The sequence below is a fragment of the Anopheles darlingi genome, chromosome 3, assembly GCF_943734745.1.
Source record: "Anopheles darlingi chromosome 3, idAnoDarlMG_H_01, whole genome shotgun sequence".
Classification (NCBI taxonomy): Eukaryota; Metazoa; Arthropoda; class Insecta; order Diptera; family Culicidae; genus Anopheles; species Anopheles darlingi.
Window position 1 is genome coordinate 41,793,576 of NC_064875.1, and position 21,562 is coordinate 41,815,137.

The 21,562-nt window shown below is 46.7% G+C and overlaps 1 protein-coding gene across 4 annotated transcripts in view; it reads right to left on the bottom strand.

Annotated features, from left to right (window-relative positions):
• The window catches only part of LOC125957208 (semaphorin-2A), a 246,532-nt gene that overhangs the window by 89,308 nt on the left and 135,662 nt on the right, over nucleotides 1–21,562 (bottom strand). The gene's annotated exons all lie outside the window — the stretch shown is intronic.

A 21,562-nucleotide genomic window follows, 5' to 3' on the forward strand; every position in this document is an offset into this window, starting at 1 on the left:
CACAAAGTCTTTCACTCTCGTGGGTGAAAGATGCTGATGAAAGTCCGAAAAAGGCAAACAAAGACTAGCCAATCAGAAGAGAAGCTTTTAATTTAATTCTTATACCATCAGGTAGCGCAGGTTACTCGACCTACAGTGTGTGTGTTCTACAGCAAGTAACATTATTAAGCTTGAAATTTTATTAGAAAAACCAGGACTTGTTTTAGAAACAAATAATTAAGCTAACATGTCTGGAACATTGATTGACGTTTAGCAACTTTCTCACAAGTGAGTCATTGCAACGCACGCTACGGAGCACTTGCCCGGGGCCCTTCTTGCGTCCAACCATTAACCGCTCACAATTGCAGAGCAGAAACCACTAACGAACCAATTGATTATCCAAACAGGAGAATTTACGATCATTGGCCGGCTGCGCGGCGCGACTGGATCCGAGAGAAAGCTCGTAAAATTACAGCTCGTTGGTACTCTCTTCCTGCGACCGTCTGGTCAAACCAGACACGTATTTTCATCCAATCGATACGCGACGCGACCGAACTTTCCTTGTGTAGGCAGAATAGGCAAAAAGAACGGCGACGGAAAAGACAAAGAAAACCCCGCGAAATGCAGGAAGTCCAGGAAGCAATTAATGGCGAAACTATGGCGCTGATCTGGTCTGGTCTGGTCTTGGTTTAGGATTTGTGCTGGCGTGGCATTAGCGGTCACTACTAGAGCACACAACGTGCGGAATTCAATTAAAAGCAAACCCGAACGAAGATCCTTTCGCGGAAGGAAGTAAAAGGACGTTTAAAAGGGATCGCGCGAAAACTTTTCCCCTTGTGCGATGCGATGCGGTCGGGAATGAAGATATACGACTTCAAACCTGAACCAGAGACCTGGCCCTCGAATGAGTGACGGACAACAGCGAATGCTACTCGGCAATGGAATGGAAGAAAGTAACACGAAATAATTCGCGCACAGAAAACAGTCAGTTCTCGGTATTAAAAGCAACATAAAAAACGGCTAATGGTTGGTACGGTATCGGATCACGCTGGAATGAAATATCGGCAAATGGTAAGACAATAATATTTTTAAAATCTCGCGTAATCCGATTGCACCCGGACCCCGGGACTGGGCGGGATTCTTCGAACACGCGCTCAAAGGATCGGATCAGCGCGCATACACATGTAAAACGCCGATACTGCCAATGCCGATAAAAGAGTGGACATGTGGAGTGGAGCACAAAAGGTGCCACCGTGTATCGTGGAAATCCGCGGATTTTTGTGTTTGTAACGCAGCTTCCAACGCACCACAGGCACGACACCACGATGGCCAGGTCCAGGAGTTGCAGACCGCACATCACATACCGTTTGCCACATTAATAACTAATGGATATTATGGTTCACCAATAATGGTTCCCGTGAAACACCCGGCCGCGGGCGTTAATACATTCCGTAATCCTACCGCAATGTAAGTGTCCATTCACACACACACGTTGCTGCTGGTGTAGCAGGTGAATGACGGTGCGTGCGGGCTTTTTACAATCCCCGAGCTACTGCTGCTCCCAATAGCAACAATAGCAAACAAGAGCCTTTACCCCACCCCGAAAGCATTAAATAATCACTCCATATAAATCTGGAACCCGGAGACCCAGACCGAGTGATGCCGAGCATCGGAATGGTCGAAAGTGCGCCGAACACACACACACACAGAGGCGCACACAAATATATTTACCGATGCAAATGCATAAATATAAATTGAATTATGCGCTCTTGCGCTCATTGTCAGCTTTTCAGCTGACTTCCTTTGGCCATTGCCCTGATTGATGCCCTGGCAATGCCGAGGATGCTTCGGGTGGTCATCATGACTGTGTTTGCCGTGTGAGTGTGTGTGTGTGGCCATTGTTTCATCGACTACCAACCCCATGCCGTGATGGAGCTTGGACCTGAACCTGGCGTGTGTAAAATGGCAACTATTGCAATCGGACAGAGTTGCTTCATGCGTGTGCCCGATGGCTTTTGTTTTCATTTACATCCCGGGCAGGAAATTGTAGAAATTACCTATCCTCCTCCAACACCACCACTCTACCGGTGGTCATTGCATTTTGCATTCGAAACCGGATGCTTTGTGTTCGCCGATGACTTATGCACCCGAGAACCGAGCCGGCGGGCTGGTAGTGTGGAGTGGAACATTAAACATACAATTACATTGCAATGCTCCGTTTCGTGGCCGTTCCTGATTGCCAGGTATACGGGATTCCCCGGACCATGGACGAAATATTTCAAATCCTTTCCCGGCACCGCACACGGCTCCTCCATCGTCGGTAAACAGTGGCCACCATGTCATGGCCGGTCCGCTCTCGATGCTCAATGTTCGCCACAAAATTAGAACCATTTTAGTGTGTGCGGCAACAGCCCAGCCCAGGGATTTCATTTACACGCTTGGTCTGCTGCTGCTGCTGCTTCACTCTCTCTCCAATCTGTGGCCAATCGGAAGCGATCCAGAGAGAGAGAGAGAGGCCAGCAACTATTGCCAGAGGCCAGCGACCAGTGAAGGGTGTAAATTTTGAACATTTAATTCGCACATACTCCGTCATCTAGGTCCACCGAGAGACAGAGAGTGAGAGAGCGACGCACAGGCCGGCCGTGATGGATGGTGTGCCACCGTTTTGGGCCTTCGGGCCCTTCACTAGTTCCAGCACCGATAAATCACGGTATGGGCATTACGCGGCACCGGCCAGCATCGGGAAAGTGGTTTGCAATTCCAAATTTCCGCCCATTCATCACGATGGGGGACGTGGGCCGGAGCCACGGAGGGAATATTCGAGCTGGAATGTGCGCACGGCCGAGAGATGAAGCGAGAGATTTACCGGGAATGCTCTTTAAAGCGCCAAAATGCTGGAAATCATTTTCAGAAAAAAAACTATTTAAATTTCCATCGATAAATGGTTCGGTTTTGTCGCTTTGGTCCTTAAGAAGAAGCAATAATTAATCTATCTTGATGACGTTGCGACTCTCGATTGTACTACTAATCCCCCTCTGAAAGCAAAAGCATTAAGATGATGCACGCGCGTTTGTCAATCGTCAATTATCCAAGTAGCACGCGACCGTCACTACAGTCTCTGTCTCGTCCGGTAACGAACGGGACATTATAAATCGATTCCGCGCCAAAAGCAAATCAAGCAGCGCGATTGTTCTCGCGCGCGCCTGAGCACCAACAATTTTATGTGAAGTGAAATTGTATGGTCATCGGGCCACGGAAGCCCCGATCTTGCTGATGACGTAAGCGAGTTTAAGCGGATGTTCGCCAGAATTTCGGTTTCGCTTCATCGCATCGCATCGCATTCAGCACAACAGCAACGCACCGAATGCTACACTCCAAACCGGCGAGCAAATCTTTGCTTTCACTAAATGTCAAGCGGGGATCGGAGCTCCAGGGCCCGGGTTTTGGGTGTCGCGTAGTTTTATGCGTGCGCGCCCTTCGGTTCGGGCCGGCGGTGGCCGAAATTTATTTTTCCCCAGAAGAAGTAGCGGAAAATTCAATTACGCCTCTACGCCAGAGGAAACTCTTCTTTTTGGGTTGTGCGGTGGTAAGAGCGGACCAGAACCACCTCCACCAACAGAACAGTAAGCATCATGGCCACCAGAACCACTGGCACCACACCGAATCGAATCGAATCGTGGCCAGCGAGCGGCAGCAACGATGGGATTGAGGGATTGATTTTGCCGTTTTCTTACAAGGGGTAAGGGCCCGGGAGTGGCCATGTAGGGGTGGCGAATGGTGATCGGAACGCATGGTCTGGGCACGCGCTAGTAGCAGCGGATGCAAGTAAAAGTCGGAGCATAAAATTTATTGAATTCCCCTCCGTTCCTGTTCCCCTTTTTTTCCGGCACCCCAGGCCGAAAGTAAGAAATCAACTTCTTAGCAATCGGACGGACCGTGGCTAGACGGGGGGAGGACGGAGAGGAATTGGAATTGGCGAAATGATTTCTGATGCTAATCGAGTGGAAAACATATTTTAATTCACTCGCATCACCACCACCCGTTTGGAACGGAGTTTCGGGGAAGGAAAAATCAGGGGCTGAAAGGAAGAGGGGGGCGCGCGCGTGTGGCTAATGCTGAGGACCAAATGTCTGCCGCCAGCAGATTGCGTCAGGCAATAGGAAGAGGAGGAGGACCGAAAAACGAAGGATCTGATTTTACTTTCGATAAAAGCTGCTTGTTGACTGGTCGACCACTTCTTCTTACTGGCACTACATCCATCCATCCCTTGTCGTAGTCGTCGTCGTTGGGTGGTGAAGGCCACCCACCCCGTGCTTTGACATTTTCATTTTGCACGACACACCATTCACGCGAAACCTTTCACCCACAGAGAGAGAGAGAGCGTGAGAGGTTGACCGAGCTCCGAAGATTGGGAAAATCTGTGCTAAAATTGATCGTTTTATTTGGCCTCGTTTGACCGGAGGATTGAGAGAGGGGCAGAGGGGCCTTCCAGCAACATGCGTAACATGAGCATTTAGTTTGCCCAACGGGGTGGTATCGGAGTGAGGAAATTGTTGTTTTCTGTCGTGTTCTGTCGATTTGCAAAACTATCGATTGGAGCGCTGCCCTATTGTGTGTGTTTGTGTCAATGTTTGTATCGTGTGATTTTTGGTGATTTTTCATTCCAAGACAGGGTGCGTTAGTGTCAGTAGAAAGGGAGAGAAGTTTACAGGACTTACTGTCGGATTTTTTCGAGGAATCGAGCAACAGCATTGATAATCGATCACTTTTTGTTATTTTTCCTTCAATCGGCAAACTAAATACTGATTTTAGTATGCTATCTAACCTAATAGCTCGACACAAGGACCAGAAATAGCAAAACGAAAGGAAATTTAAAAGGATAGTTATGATAGTTTTCCATATGATTCGAGTGTCATTTCATCATTCATGAAAATTATCCTTCATAGCTTGATGTAGCTCAATCTAAAGGACAACTAGTAGAACAGTTTATGTAGCTAGACAAATTCGAACGGTTTGTTCAAAGTACTTTACTAGTTGATCATTTTTGTGACTATCTGAATCCAAAGTACAGGTTTAATAACACTCTCAAAGGGGTTTAAATAAAATAAAATAAAATCCTCATACACACTTTAATGGCTGAATGCAAACTAAAAACATTGTGTAATTGTCGTCAATTTGCACAAACACATCTTGATAGATTTCTATAGTTTTTGATAGTTAGTTTTTGGTGCGATTGCAAAAATAAATACAAACGAATAGTTTGAGTAGATGGAAGCTCTTGTTTTCAAACAAAACCTTCGAATGTATTTTTCAACGATTTTAGTGGCCTTTGCTCATAAAAAACAGCTTAATTATCATAATTTCTTCAACTTCAAAGCCAAGAATAATGATATTTTGATACAATTAAAATTAAAATGGAGTTCCTTTATCGATATAAAATGTGAATATCATAAGTTTAAAAGCTTATAGTCCAATCTGGAATCAAAGATGTACTAATTGTACTTCGATTCTTCTAAAAGGAAGCAATTCAATGGCCAATCCATGTCGATATGTTTGAAGTTCTTCATCATCGCCATTTGATAAACATCTTGATTTCATTTATAAATTACAATACTTCTGGTATTGTGAAGGTACATCCCAGGAATTGCACAAACCATTCCTTGAACCGTTTTCTAATCATGTTCTTTTGAAATCCCTTGTTTCTAATCAGCACCGAAGAGTAGAGGAGAGCTTCTTCACTTCCCACAAATCCATCGCTCAACGTATGACCGTACAACATATTCCATGCCCTGTGCACATGCAGATGCGATCGGTAATGTGATATAATATAGAACCCATTTATTGGCGGAATCGTCAATAGAAAGGGGATAAAAGGGCTGAAACCGGGGGGGTATGGGTTGCAAGTTATTTTAATTAAAGATATCATTTTCCATCCGCACGCCGAGCGGTCGAACGCAAATAAATCTCACATTCCAAGTGTCCCGAGAAGTGTCGATAGAACAATAAACACACGGTACTCGAAAAATTCATCATAAGACAATGAAAACTCATTTGAGATAGTTATCGGTTTCGCTTTATCTCATCCAGGTCCATTCCAGATTGAAGTGGTTTCAAGTGAACTTGAAGGCGTTCAATACCGTTTAACATTACTCAAGGAAACTCTTATGATTGCCTAGTGCTTGAACTTAATTAGTTTTGAGACACCAGCTTGGATATTTCCAGCGATTGGCTGCAAGCAGGTGATTGTGATAACTAAAAAAAGGATTCTCAAATGCTATATGAAAGCAGTGGTAACCCTGCAGAAAAGGGATAACCATTCGGAGAAATCGTTCTACCCTTTCGTAGTCACCATTCACGACTAATCAACGATTCTACTGCTGTAATGCTAATCTTGCGATCGAAAGGCATGTGTTTACTTTTGTCAAGCATAAGAAAACGCGTTCCTCACTCTCCCCGGCACATGATCAACAATTACGGGGTCCAACCATGGGACTCAGCACACACAGAGACGGAACCAATGGCACGAGTCAAACAATCGGAAATCAATGAATGGATAATCCTTCTAAATAATTAAACGCTTTCCGTTTACTGGCACCACGAGAGGCAACAAGAGAAAGGCTAGCAGCCAACACTAACGCCAAATCCACCCACCCGCCCGTCTAGTAGCTTGACAATTTATGCTCGCTTGGAAAGCCCGGCCACGGAGAGGGTTCCAGTACTAACTGCCAGTGGCTGGCTGGCTGGCTGGCTGCCTGGCCAGGAAAGATGATTATTTATGCCACCGCACATAACGTCAATGCTGCCACCGAGAACCAAGCCCAACCGAACGACAACAACAAGTGCACCACACAAACAATGTGCACTTTTGCGCACAGTGCGCCAATTAGTACCAACTTCCGCTCGCCGTATACGATGCAATTCAATGGTGCAATTATAATTTTATGGTTTGATTAAGGTGGTGGTGGTGGTATTGGATAATTATTGAATGGTGGCATGGCGCTGATTGCACCACGCTCGGTTGCCGCAAGGCATGGCAAGGTGCTGAACCAGAAAACGGATTCGGGCTCCTGGAGACCGATGTGCATTTGGGTGTTTGGTTGGACGCGCTTTCAAAAAGTAGGCATAGTCTTTGCTAATCTCTCACCAGTTTTGCTTGTTTTTGACTCACCACTCGAATGCATGCTCGTTAATGGAGTCGCTTCGTTTATTAGCTTCGATTGAAATTAGTCATCCGAGGACCGGAACGGAACCGGAATTATGCGTGCCGCATATTGTCGCATTTGAGTTTTTATGAGCGAAAGAAAGTTGACAAACGCTGATGGCCGCCCTTCGCCCTTAATGGTTGCGATCCATTAGAGAGGGTCGTGTTTTTTTTTTGGGGGGGAAAGAAATAATAAAATATTGCCCTCCCCAGGACAAACTCCAGCAAAGTTAAAGGCGGCTCGCGGAGGGAGGCGGCAGACAAACAAATGTCAAAGGGTAGTAAATCATTTGTTTGTCGGATGATCCGACAAGGATGGTTGGTTCGCGCGGCAGACTCCCATCGTTTCGTTCATTTTTAAACCAGAAACCAAACATAAGAGGGATCCAGCTCAGGATGTAGACCAACAGAGACGACCAGGACGACGACGACGACGACGACGACGTAGACCAACTTCTTGACGCTTCTTGGCACATCACATGCTGGGGAGACTCACGCACCAGCTCCTCACGCTGCAGCTCTTGGCGGACAATGAGAACAAGGGGTTTGGCTTGGTTCGGATTATTTATTACCCTGTAATGCGCAGTGTCGTTGCCGGTAGAGAGCAGCTCACAGACGCTTAGATGCTGAACATGAGAGGAAGGAGAGTCATCACCAAGGACTCTAATGGACGAGAAGTAAACTTGATTAGTTGAACAACAAGTGCTCGAGTGCTTCAAAGATTTAGTCCTGGCGCTTCCGAGATGGAAGAGAACTCATAGACACACACACACAGACACTAATTGATTAACGATTATTTGAGGTTGGGTTGAGGGTGCAGAGGGCGCGGCGCGTTGTGGTTTGAGACCCCCAAGAATCTTGAGGATAGTCGATGGCCGATTGTACACACCACAATTAAACGAACTGGCAGTTGAGAAATAGACATGGGGACTCCGATCCGCTGTCCTGTCGCTCAATAATCGGAGGGCCTGGCACACACACACACATACACAGGGACGCATCTAACCCTCATCTCATCAGAGCAGATACCGGGCCCGTATCCATGGCAATTTATTTGAACACCAATGTCTTATTAAGCGGCTCACCTCAGCAACGAGTGAACGGAACGTACCGCAGAAGAGGTAAAGAAGAAGGGCCCATATAATGCTCCAACAACCCGTGCTCTACCGGGGTCTCCATTGTGTCGGAGGGGTCGGCTTAATCCGATCCAGGGGCACCATTCTCCCGTTAGCAAACACGTCTACATCGAACGAGGACAAATTGCAATGGAGTGAGTGTAGAGCAGGAGGATGGAGCAGAATCGACCACCCTCTAAGCCGGGCCTAGGTCTGGCCAGGTGAGTGAGGAAGCGCAAATAATTGCGTTTATGAATCTCTAAGGGGCCATATATTTTGGTATCCCCCCCAACCTGTGACCCCGGAAAGGGAAGCCCTCTGCTGGTAGATCGAGCAGAAGGCCACATAACCTTCTCCCTCAGCAAATATAGGCCCCCGTTCCTTTCTGGACTCCTTTTTTGCTGTGTTCCTTTTCACCATGGCAACCATGACCAACCCTTTACGCTAGGATGAGCTGATGAGGCTGACAGGTCGTCGGCAGCATCGCACCAAGAGTCTAGAGGGAGAGTGAGAGGAGGTACAGATTCCTCGACCCTTGGAAGGTTAATTTTTCATGGAGAGCGACCGGCGTAGGACCTTCACCGGTACCTTCCGAGCTGCAAGAGGACGATGGTTCCCTCACGACCTTGTTACTTGGTGGTTAAATCGATGTTTAACCTGACAAAATATGCTTCAAACTATCCAGGAATAAGCGCTCCCCGCGTGTGTGTGCGCGTGTGTCTGAAGCAAATCCTTTACTAGAATCGTTCCATCCGGTGTGTTGGGCGTTGGAGGGCATTGTTTTCGTTTTCACTCCAAACTGAACCGACAAGCAACCAAAAGGTGGTCAAAGGTGTGCGCTGTACCTACACCAATGGACTGGAGCACACGAGAAGCCGTTAGTTGATATTTTATTCAGCTCGGCTATTTGTTTCCTTCTACGTTATTCAAGCTCCCTAGTCTCTGGAGGATCTGGAAACCAACCGGGGCGGAGGAGTGAGGCGTGGCAAAAAGAAATTGAAACGATTCCCTAACGTATTAACCTGACGGGTTCATCCTACATGGAACTCCTTCTGGCTTCTGCAGTACAATCGAGACCTCTAGCTCCGAAGGAAGAGTACTCTGGTACATCATAACCATTTCTGCGAGTTTCAAGTACTTTTCTAACTCTTTTCGATAACAAAACGCTTCGTTTTCGTTAGGTTAACTGACAGGAGCGGACTGACTGTCAGGAAGACGATTGAAAAACTCCTAACTGATCTATTCATTTCGCAATTCTTCTTTCGAAAACAAAATCCCAAGCTAAACGCTGCACATTGATGTGGCCTTTAATGGTATCCAACACCTGTGCCCCTGAGTGACAGCTCAATAGATGTAAAATTAAACCAAACATTTAACCGCGCTTTTTTTTGCGCCACAGATCTTGCGATTCATTCCAGCGCTGCAAAGATTGGAATGCAGCAGAATGGAGGATTATCGCTGTTTCGCTTTCCTTTCGCGTTTTGTTGTTTGTCGACACATCCTCGGTCGATCTCGGGACCCACGGTACGATATCGTTGTTATTTAACCAACAGCGGTCGCCACTTCAGTGACGTTTTGTCTTCATTTTTTTTGTTATTAGTTTTTTTCGTTTTTGGTTTTTGTTTTGCTCTTTCAACTCCACTTTCAACAGAGCCCCTTATTCCCTTCACTTCAGTTGACGGAACATGAATATCCTCTTCAGTTTTGACCGCTTTTATCCAATTTATATCCTACCCGGATCCCGCTCACCGCCATCATCTACCTTTTGGGGAAAGAAAAGCGAAAAGAAAAGAAAAAAAACGACCGACGAGTTCGCAACGTAAGAAGCGGCCACGCAAGTCAGCTGCGTCACTCGTCCTCCGTCGTTGTTGGAGGAAAATTTCTTTCACTTCTTTTCACAGGGCGAACGTGTTTGGGAAGCGAATTTGTCATAAATTTCAATTAAAACCTTCTCCTCCTCCTCCTCCTTCCCGACCGTTCTCTGAGGGATTTTCCTGCTTGCTACAGTGTGCTTTTTTTCTTTGCTGGCTCTTCATCTTCTCTTCATCCTTCGGTCCATGGTTTTCGGTGCGCTTTCAGCGCAAATTACATTTGTCTTCGGATCACCGTGGTTCCGCCCCTCCTGGAAAGGAAGGAAACGAAGGAAACTGTGCCGGAAACATTGGAAAAATGGATACCAACGCACCGAGAGGAGTGGAGCCCGATTTGCCAGAAGGACAAATTAGTGTGTAAAGTAAATGGCCGCTCATAATGTGCCGCGACACTCATGCCGTTCATTAATTTCGCACTTGGCTGCAAGGCTGCAAAGTCCCCTGTAGAGTCCTTCTTGATTGCTGTCAAGTCAGCCGGGACAAGCTTGATGCAGATTGATGGCATCAGAAGCGCCGAAGCAGTGCAACGAAAGGTCATCGTTTTGTTCTGACATATTATGGCAATATGTTGTCGTTCTTTTGAGGGAATCAATTGAAATGAAATTCAATAACAACTGGGACCGTTGACCTTTCTTACATTCTTATCTCCAAGAAAACATCGGATATACCGCAGAAGTCGAAAAAAAACAATATCAAGGGTTGGTTTTTTGCTTTTGGAGCAGGAGAATTGGTATCACGCTCTAGGGAATTCATGCAGAGCCTAAAAAGAGAGATGAAGACAGAAAGAGAGCGAACAAAACAAAAAGGAAAAAAAAAACGGTGACGCAACTCCCAAAAGAAGGAGCGTAGATTAATGTGACCCTATGGATTTCATATTACCTAAGGATAGAAATGAATAAATAAACAAAAGTTGCGCCTTGCCTAATGGTGGCCTGTGGGGTAGCACACGTAAGGAGCACACGTCCCTACTCCGTGCAAGGAGTCCCATTCCTTAAGCACAACACTTCTGCGCTGCGTAATTGAGTTTTCCGGGGGAAAATCGTAAAATGTTTCGGTTTTTGACAACCGACACGAGGAGGAGGGACCTGAAAGTGACGTAAAGAGAGGCCCGTTCAATGACCAGGACTCTTTCCCGAAAGCACCAATCGAACGGGTGTAGCAAAAGCAGCAGCTGTTGCTGTGCCCGTAAGAGTTTCGATCGGCAAATTGGGTTGCATTCCCGATTCGAGTCGAGGTTGAGAGCCTTCCTCTATGCCTCTACCTTATGGTACAATGCTAAGACTAACTGGCCAGACGTCCACTTGAGGCAAATTCCTTCGCATGCCGCATAGCCAATAGGGTGCTCTCTGCCTCTCTCTTTCTCTCTCTAGACACACACACTTATTGCACTAGACCAATCACGAGGAGAGAAGGCAAAATTTATTTATTGTTTTGACGTGTATAATCCAATTTGAGGCAAATTTTAATTGAATCCTCTTCACTGGCCACTGAGCACTGACCGGGCCGGCCAGGGAGCGGGCCGTTGAAGGCCTTCCGCTTGGCTTCCTTGTGTCCCGGGGTTTCCTCTTACGGTCAAGCACCAGCGTGAGGATACGAAGCAAGGAACTCCGGGCCGGAAAAGGTCACTCCAAACAGTATTTTCCAGGTTTATGCACCCGGGGCCGGCTATTTACAAGGTTCGCTTGTTGGAGCTACGGTTCGGTCGGACTCTCGGTCCGCCCGAAAATGTCTCCTTTCGGTTTCGTCCGACCGACGGCTTTATGGTACGTGAACAGGATTTATGGTTCAACTTTAGCTATTTAGTAAATTCCATCCCGGGGGTTTCCTCATCAAGGCTGGAGCACGCGGACGCCGAGGCCGACGCCGACGTGTCCATATTTACTAGCCGGGTAAACCTATTTCAACCAATGGCGATTACGGCAGAATCGTCGTACGGCAGTGATCAGAAAGTTTTAATTACTTCAGTCACTCCCGGGTCGCCTTCGGTCGCATACTCGAGCCACTCGGAATCGGCCAAACACACGGCAATGACCACAACCGAGTGGTGGCCACCGCTGAGATTGGCCAGCGTGAAGAGGGTGAAGTGCTTAAGTACTTTCCTGTGTGTTAAATACAACCTAAGCGAAGGTTCAAACCCTAATGACAAATCGCACGAGTGGGCAGGAACGGGAAAAAGGAGATCATAAAGACGCGCATGGAGGGCTTATCATTTGCATAATAAAGCAAATTTGCCTCAAAATCAATAGCGATGATCACACAAGCACAAGCACACACCATACCTTCTTATTAGCATGCGACCTCGTGGCAGAGAAAGAAAGGAAAAAAAAGAAAACTTCTGGAACGATGCCACCGATCCGGGGGATGCAAAAACTTTCCTTCGAGAACTCCTTCCTTCTTTCCGGTGGAGAAGTCCATCCAAGCGGAAATGCTCAATCACTTTCCATGCCACGAAAGGTGCTCAAAAGGTAGTGACGATGGCCATCATCAGGAACCAGAAGGGGGCTGAGGATGCGAATCAATGGAGCGAACACTGTTTGGAGCACACACACACACACACACGTTTCCATCAGGATCGGTTTTCTCCGCTCCCGATGGTAGGCAAAATTGATAAAATCTAGTCTCAATCATGGGCGACAACAGCTGCTGCACGTGATGGTGGTGGTGGAATATATTGAAAATCGTTAAATTAGCATAAATGGCGACGGTGTACGATGCCAGCACGGCCCACAGCGGCCAGCAGCGACAGGAAACAGCTGAAGCCTGCCTTTCAGCTCATCAGCTTGTGAGTAGTAAGTGTTTGCGTGAGTATGCTTTTTGGCGTCAATGTGGATTGTTTCGTTCAATTAACACTTAAAACTAAGCTCATCCTCAAACCCACATCACCAAACAAAATCATTATCAGTATTAGCCCCCATCCCGGAAATCACTAACGCGGACGTCAAGAACGTTCCTTATCGATCCTCGAGAGTTTCTCTACCATTCGGCTGAAGGCGGGGTGCTAAATGATAAAGCCAGTTTTGCGTTTAAATCCGACAAAAAAGGGAAAAGCCCCCTTACAACGATGATGACTAGGACGAGGACGACGAAAACTCCCTAACACAATTACGAACACACACACACACAATGTCCGAAATGGCTAAGAACCAAATAAAACCATCAGCAGTAGCGCATGATGGCAGCAGTTGATCCGGCGGCAGCATCTTGCCTGTCGCGAGCAGAACCCCAACGAGAACCCAACGGTCGCGAGCGAAGCAGAGCGAAGATTGAGTGCCATTGATAAGGGCCTGCTGCCGATGGTGCTGCTGCTGCCAGCAGTAAGTCCTGTAAATCCCGCACTTTGTCGTACCAATCCCTCTCTTCCTTCTTTCTCGAAGCAGCAGCAGCAACAGCAGCATCGCTGCCGATTGGTCGAGATCGTTTAATCCGTTTAAGGATCCCGCCGTTTGCCATTGCCTTTTGTGTCGTCCTTTAACAGCAGGAGAGGGGGAGAGAAAAGGAAGCTGAGGAGGAGTGCGCGCACTGTTGCTTCATTGTTTTGTGGATCTTTCGCTCCGGGTTCCGGGTTCCGGAGTGATTATTTCCAAATACGATTTGATTCCACCAGGAAGCCCTATCTGGGGCTATCGATCTTGTTGGCACCCTTCCAACCAACGTGGATGGGGTGGTGTCCACGAGTCACTTCTTTTCGTGGCCAGTAGCCTCGCTTCCTCTTCCTTATCCTCGGCTGACGGCTTGACGCGCCTGTCAAACTCAATTTGCGCGACCGCGTAAGTAGTTGTGGCCGAAATCTTGCTGATGGTGGTGAATGGTTTTGACAGCAACAAAAGCCCATCTCGCACGTCACGTCACGAGATTAGTGCCACCGGGATAACATGTGTTCCCGGGGCAGTGGGAACAACCCAAAGGGGAGGTGTTTAAAGTGTTTGTGTGAGTTTTGTTCCCAATGTTCTGCTGGACACTCGGGAGAGGAAGCAATATAAAGATGTATAAACAGGGGGTATCTACAAGACGGAAATTGCACGACCATTCCACGCCTCGAAATGGTCATTGGACTGGACGCTGGATGCTTGACGCTCTTCGAAGCACCGGAAAAAGTACCTTCGAGGACGCCAGCGCCATTAAAGACCAATTTGAAGTCCGAGTAGAGGTAGAGTTGCTGCATCACCACCACCATTCGAGCAGGAAAATCAACATCATCTGTGGAACGTCGTTGTCGTCGTCGTGCTAAAACAAACGTCCATTTCCGTCTGTCTCGCCAGCAGCAGCAGCAGCAGCAGCAGAAACTGGTTTTTCCAAATTTCCTTTCCCGGACCGGACGGTTAAAGATGAAGGAAAGACGCCTTTTCTTAGATGAAGACCCGGGATTCGGGCAGCAGTTCCAACGGACGGACTGTCCGGTGTGGTAGCGGATAGAAAAACCAACAACTACCATCACCATCACCATCATCCCGAGGAAAAACGGGGAAGGTCTCACAAATGGTAGCAGTCACTCCCGTGGAAAACCGATTTGTATTCATTAGTTTGGCGAGTACCTTTAGAAGGTGTATGTGTGCGTGTGTATGTGTGAGGTGATGGTAAAACGAATGTTTCTACCTACCGTTCTCCTCCTTTCGTTCCGTAAAGTGACAGAAGGGGAACGACGACGACGACGACCGTAACCGGATAAGAAGATTAGGAAAATTTGCTCCGCAAAACGCTACCGCGTGGAAACCGGTGAGTGGTGGCGGTGCTGGGTGAGTAGCCAGCCGCGTTTGGCATGTGTGTCGGTTTTCACACGCCATGCTGCGCCATTTCCAACCCCACGGGACCACTGGAACCGCTTCGATTTCCACTTCAAAACCTTTACCTTTCAGATCCGCTTCACTGCGACGGCTGCTCGCCAAGCTCGAAAGGGCTACCTCAATCGCCAACCAACCAACCAGCAATGGAGAATTCGATGCAAAACAGCGGAAAATTGGTTTGCCTTTCTGTGGAAACCTGGTCCCCCCCCGGGATCCGGCGTTCGGTTTCGGTCTCGGACTGAAAGGGTGCGTTTCGCGCGCGTTAACGACCAACACTTTACAGTCCCGGTGCCATCGATCCAAGCTGGTGGTACATAACACGGAGGGAACAGGGAAACAGGGAAAAGAGCTTCCTCTTTATCGGCACGGACGGACGGAGAGACCATCCCTGGATGGATGTCACTTGGTTTACCGCCTTCGAGGTGGCGTGAGGTGCCGTGAAAGGTTTTAATTCATCTTCAGCCCATCTTCAAAACCCTCGTATCGGATCGAGAACGAGGGTTGCTTCGTTCGGTTCGGACCTACCCCTTCTCAGTAATGTCACGCTCGAACGGAGCGACCACGGACCGCGGACCACCATTATTCCAGGGGAGAGAAAAAAAAACCAAGCAACCAACCAACATTCCAAACCCGAACCATGGGCCCGTTTTCACCTTATCATCTCGCGTTCATTCGCACATCCTTTAGGTGCCTTTGTGTGTGTGTGTGAGTGTGGTGATAACCCCATCCTTACAGGTCCGGAAAAACCTTCCCATCGTTCGCTTCAGGCAGCTGTTTGGGTTCCTATTTTATCCCGCCCAAGCGATGGTTTATAGGTTTTGTGTATAACGGGGCGCTCCGTTATCAGAGACGCGTTTCCTTCGGTTTATCTCCGGAACAGTTTGTTCCGTCGTCGTACGCCACGAGGGCCAACAGGGAGGAAGGAACGGAGAAAAGTGGGGGGATTTTTTATCGAAGATATCAAGGGTCATCTAGGGAGCGAAAGGTGCGCTCTCTCCTCGATTGTTATTGATACAGCCGAGTGAACAATATGTTGATTAAAATGGAGAGAACGGCCATTTTTACATGCCATACCGGACATCCCCCGCACAGGTATGCTCCCTTTTTTGTCCTGATCTTATCATAACGGTTCCGGATTACCGCGGTGTGGGGTGTTGGACTTATCAGCATCCTCTTCATTCATTCATTTGTATTATGCGCTTTATCGTCATCCTTGTGCCATAACCAATTCATGCAGATAGGTTGCGTTAAAAAAATGGCGTAAAAACATGATTCAATCAACCGGATAAGGTCAGTAGAAAATGGGCAATAAATATGCCATTGTAAGGGTGTGTATTGTATTTCCAGGGGATAACTTTCTAAATCGAGGATCAACACATTATCCATTTAGTAGGTTATTAGACTCTGTTCGTGTATCATGATTCGAAAGCATTTAATATTTTACAGAAAAAGAATATACTGCTTTCACAAAGTTGCCCTTCAAAACGAGTGAAACGACGAAGAGAACTTAAGTCCTTCCCTAATCATGTTAACAAGACGTATTTATCTTTATTACCACTGAATATGTTTAACTTCTTGTTCATGTTATAAGAATCTAAGCTTCTTGTTATAAGAATCTAAATGGTAATTTGTATTTACAAGTGTACACACTATGAGTTTTTTGGCCTAAAAATATTTAAATCGTAGATAACTAACACTTCGTCTGTTTTGAAAATTCAATATTCGGCCATTTGAACAAGTTGCCATTTGAGCATGTTTGAAAATAAAAAATTTATGGAGATTATTGTTGAATTGGAGCAGCTGCTCAATTTTCAATAAATTTGTAATCAAAAGCGTAGATGTACATAGCAAATTTTTGATGATAACTCCGAGTTGCCATCGTTTTATTATCGAACATATGTAAAGCGACAGCTCTATGTTAGGAAATGATTCCAGGGCTACGGTACATTTTTCACCGATATATTACAGGCTGGACAAGGGTTGACAGCTCAAACCCAAAATAAATTTCGATTATACAAAAGCCAACCACATATACCATCAATGACGTCTGAGACGAAAGTGATTAAAATTAAACAGAAATGATAACGAGTTCTAAGTGCTGAGAAAGCTATTAGAAATAGCTTATAAAAGAGCTTACGCAATATTGACAATAGACACTAGTTTAGAAGACTAACGAAAGACAAGATTTTCCGAATAATACCCAATTATTTAGCAAGAATTTTGCTCACTATCTGTACTGCCGCATTCCGATACAGGCGCCCTTTGGTGTTTGGGTTTGTATGTGAATAATATTGATTGGATCTGTGTAGCGATGAGGTTCTACCACTTATAACTGATCGGTTTACGCAAATGGTGGTTCGCAAACCATTACACTATAATCTGAATATTTGGAAACATATTCACCACGCTCGAAGGCCTCAATATTTGCCACTGAACTGAACCTACGGGCACCTGGCTTTTCAATAACACATTCCGAAACATTTACCAATTTGATGAAACCGCTTCGCTTAGTGTTCGGTCTGGTCCGGGGCCAGGTAGATCTTAATTGGTAATACAATATTCTCCAAAAACCACCTTCCCCACCGTGCAATGCTGAACTCGATAGCTGATCCTCAGCGTTCTGTGGTTTTGCGCCGGAACAGAACCACGGCAGGGTCGTCAGCATCCGATTTTGCCAGTTTCTGTGCTGCTAATAGGGTCCTGTAAACCCGTCTATCTGTCTGGGTGTGTGCTTGTGTGTGTGTCACGTGTCTTTACGAGGGCCACCCACCGCACACACACCCTCTCGAGGGAAATCGGTTTTTGGTGAAGGTATTTTCGTGGAAAACTTCCATCCTATTATCTAAGTGTGCCGATGGAAATGAATAGGAAACTCGATCCTCTTCCCTCCTTTCTCATCAATGATGAGGAGTATGGCAGATGCGGGACAACCATAATCCGGAAGGGTTGCTGCCAATGCTTTCCAGCAACGGAGAATTGACAAGGAACTCTGCTGCTGGAAGGGAAAGCACCGAAGCAGAAAGCGTATTCTCTACACTAACGAAGGTAATTTTTAATTATTTCCCGAGAATACATCCCCCCCTGGCACGGCACGACACACCCTAGCGCGAAAATGCTGGAATAAATTGCTGAAGTACACCATACACCCCATTTTCCATCCAGCTGTCTTCAAATCCGTCCATCCATGCAGAGCTGCAAAGTATGTTCGGGGAAAGGCTGGGCCACCTTTACGACTTTTCTTTAATGAGGGAAATGTATTACGAGCTCCTTGTAAGTCGCGAGTGATAAAATGGCGTTTTTGGGTGCGTTGTTTGTGAACTAGAGCGCGAGCTGCGTATGGTCGCGATAATCCAACAATCATCAGCATCCAACACAAATCATAAAGCGTAATTCGAGCTCTCTCGTTGCTGGTGACGACAACATCATTTCGTCTATGTGACGATCGTTCGCGTTTTTTTTTTGGTGCGATGAAACAATCAAAGAACGCCACAACCATCACCACCACATCCAAATCGTCACCGTCGTCGTCATCGTAATGTGTACTCTCGGTTCGTCTCTTTGCGTGAATCGCTTTCCAACTCTACTTTCAAGAAATCAACCTAGCAGCTTTCTTCGCATTAAAAAAGGAAACCTTGCAAGCATATCCCGTTACGAGCGCTCATAAACCAGAGTACTACGTGTGTGCTTACGTGGCGTGGCACCAGTCAAGACATAAAAGGATCGTCGCGTGTTACTAACCGGAAGCACACACACACACACACACACAAACAGGCGCGAGCGTTCGCGGTTGAAGCAATGGCGTCTTTTGCAAATGGCGCCTTTCGGTAATCATTTCAAATTATCGTCCTTTTCCGCCGAGTTTGAGAGACTACTGCGTGGATTGTGATTTGTTTCTTGGCGTTATTGGTCACCGGGAGTCGTCGTTGTCGTGCTCGATGCTTTCTTGCACTTCTTGCAGCCTCGATCTACGCCTCTAAATGCACCCGACAGCGGTAGGTCATTACAGCTGCAACCACACGAATGGTAGTGGACGTAAAAACGGCGCGAAACACATAAATGCGCGTCTACATTCCATGATGACGTCCTGGACTGCAGCGAACGGCTTTCCGCCAATACGATCCCGGGGACTTAACGATGATCTTCTGGCGCTGACGACGAGACGAGTCGAGTCGGGAGTGCAAAAAAAAACTCAAACCCCGAAGTAAAGGAAAAGCAAACATCATCAAAAATCCATTCGTCATCCACCACCATCCGCCAGAACCGACCCCAGGTCTGACTCCATCATAAACACACACACAGAGACAGGCAAACAGAAACATACAAACCATCATCCGTCTCGTACGGCGAGGGAAAAGGCTCATAAAGAAACGGAGACCGCAGAGTAACGAGGGTCCTCACCACCCCGTTTCTGGTGCCGCTGTAGCAAGCAGTAGATCATGTTTTACAAGCCACGAGCCACGAACCACGACTAGGATCCAGCGCGCCACGATAGTCGGGCTGCCGGGCGAATGTTAAACTATAAAACTAATATTATTTACAACGCAGCCCCCAACCATCCCGTCAATCGCAGGCACAAGGCGCAGGTTGCCGATGCAATAAACTAACTTTCCTCGCTGTCAGGTGGGGACACAAGGCACAAGGATTCATTACACGCGGCGTGCAGTGCAGTGCAGGCCAAGCCCCGACAGCTCGAAAGCGGGATTCTTTGTTGGCCTTTTTTGGACCCGCGAATCGCACGAATAGAAGGAAAACTGCTGCTGCTGCTGCTGCTGCTGCCTGAAGAGAGCTGAATACGCACGCAAACGCAACGCAGACTGTTTTGCAGACCATTTATCCAAACAGGGAATGTTTTAATTAATGCCGTTTGTCCTCGGGCCAAAGAAGTCTTGAATGTAACGTTTGCATACAAAAAAGAGACAAAATTAATTGAGGTAATTGAGGTAATTGAGTTCTGTACATTTCATATGGAAGGTAATTTAATTAGTTTACTTGAAACAGTTTTTGGAACCTTTTTCAGTTGAACTCTAAACGTCTAAACGCAAAAAATAGTAAAACTATTCCGTTCTGACGTTAAAGCATTACAAGAACGATAGATGTAGATGCCGGGGATTTCTGTTTCGGTGTCTACACCACCTTTGCACTATGAGACAATGATAAGAGGATCGAGAAATGGCTCGGTTCCGTACGGCCGATTCAATGAGCGACAAGAAGCTGCAAAGGATGCTGAAACTGACCAAACAGTATAACATTACCTCACGAATATAGAAACACATGCCAGAAGGCGAAAATACCATCCGCCGAGGACTCGGAACAACAGGCATTGTCTCAGCGGCAGCAGTTTAACAAGATCGATAAAAAACGTGTTTAAATATCGATATGGTACACAATTCCCATCCCATCGAAAAATTCGGAACAAACCTCAATCGTAGTATCTACTAAACAATTTTGTGGCGAAAACGGAAAAGGAATTGATAGAAAAATCATTGAAATAACTGAAAGCCATGTGCACAAATATGTTATCGACCGCGATGTTAAAAATTCCAGCTAACTATCGGAAGGCTACTCTGAATGGCGCAATTTTCTGTGAAAAGAGATAAATTTTCCTTCGAAATGCAGATAAAAGAACTTATTTAACTGTCTTAGTTTTTTCTTAATCACCATTTATTTTTTTTTATGTATACGTTAGTAGCAGCAGCAGTGATGAACCTTTGAAGACAACAATTGAAAGTTTGATTTGCTTTCACCCAAGTGCCCAGGTCACACGAGCTCTTTAATTCCGGATCTTTGCTAGCGATAAGACGATATCCTTTCATTTTCGCTTGCAACACACACTCATACACCTGCATCGTAGTTCCATAATTCAAACAGACATAGGCGCGGGGCCGCGCTGCGCTAGCGTGTCGTGAAGTCGCTTGCAATAATGCTTAGTCATTTATCAAACTGCCACTGGCGCGTGCGTGTGTGTGTTTGTGTGTGTGTGATAGCCGCTCATTAGCGCACGTTGGGGTGTCCAATTAATCCACCCCAAAAACCAGGTAAGGTGGTCACCATCTTGATACCGCACAATCAGCAGCAAACAAGCGGCAGCAGCCCGGCAATAGCCACTAATTGTTATGTGTACTGTTCCGCTTCCGCCGATAGTAGTGCGGACCCCAAACCCCCGTTTGCTGGATCACCTATGTATGCTTGCGGACTTCCCCTATAATCCTTGTGGTCACGCGGTTTTAGCGTGACGATATTACCGGGAAAGGATAGCAAAAACGACGAAAAAAAATAATGGCTACGGGAACAGCAAGCAAAATAAAAAACAACATGAAACAAAAACATTGCATTCCGTTCCCATAGTGCCCAGGGCCCAGTGCGGGGCCCACTGCGATAGGAAGTTCGCGCAATTATTTCCGGAACCATCGTAACTATGGATAGTGATCTCTCTCCGTCGTGCGCTCGCCCTTTCTGCGTCGAGTGCAGTTTTTGGCACGCAATGGCGGACCGGGGCACGCTCTGCGGTGCAGCTGTTTGCAGTTCAATTACTTGCGACTGCAGTCCGTGGACCGGTGACCAGACCATGCCAGGTCAGGCCAGCTGGTAAACGCATTAGAGGCGCGCTCGTGTGTC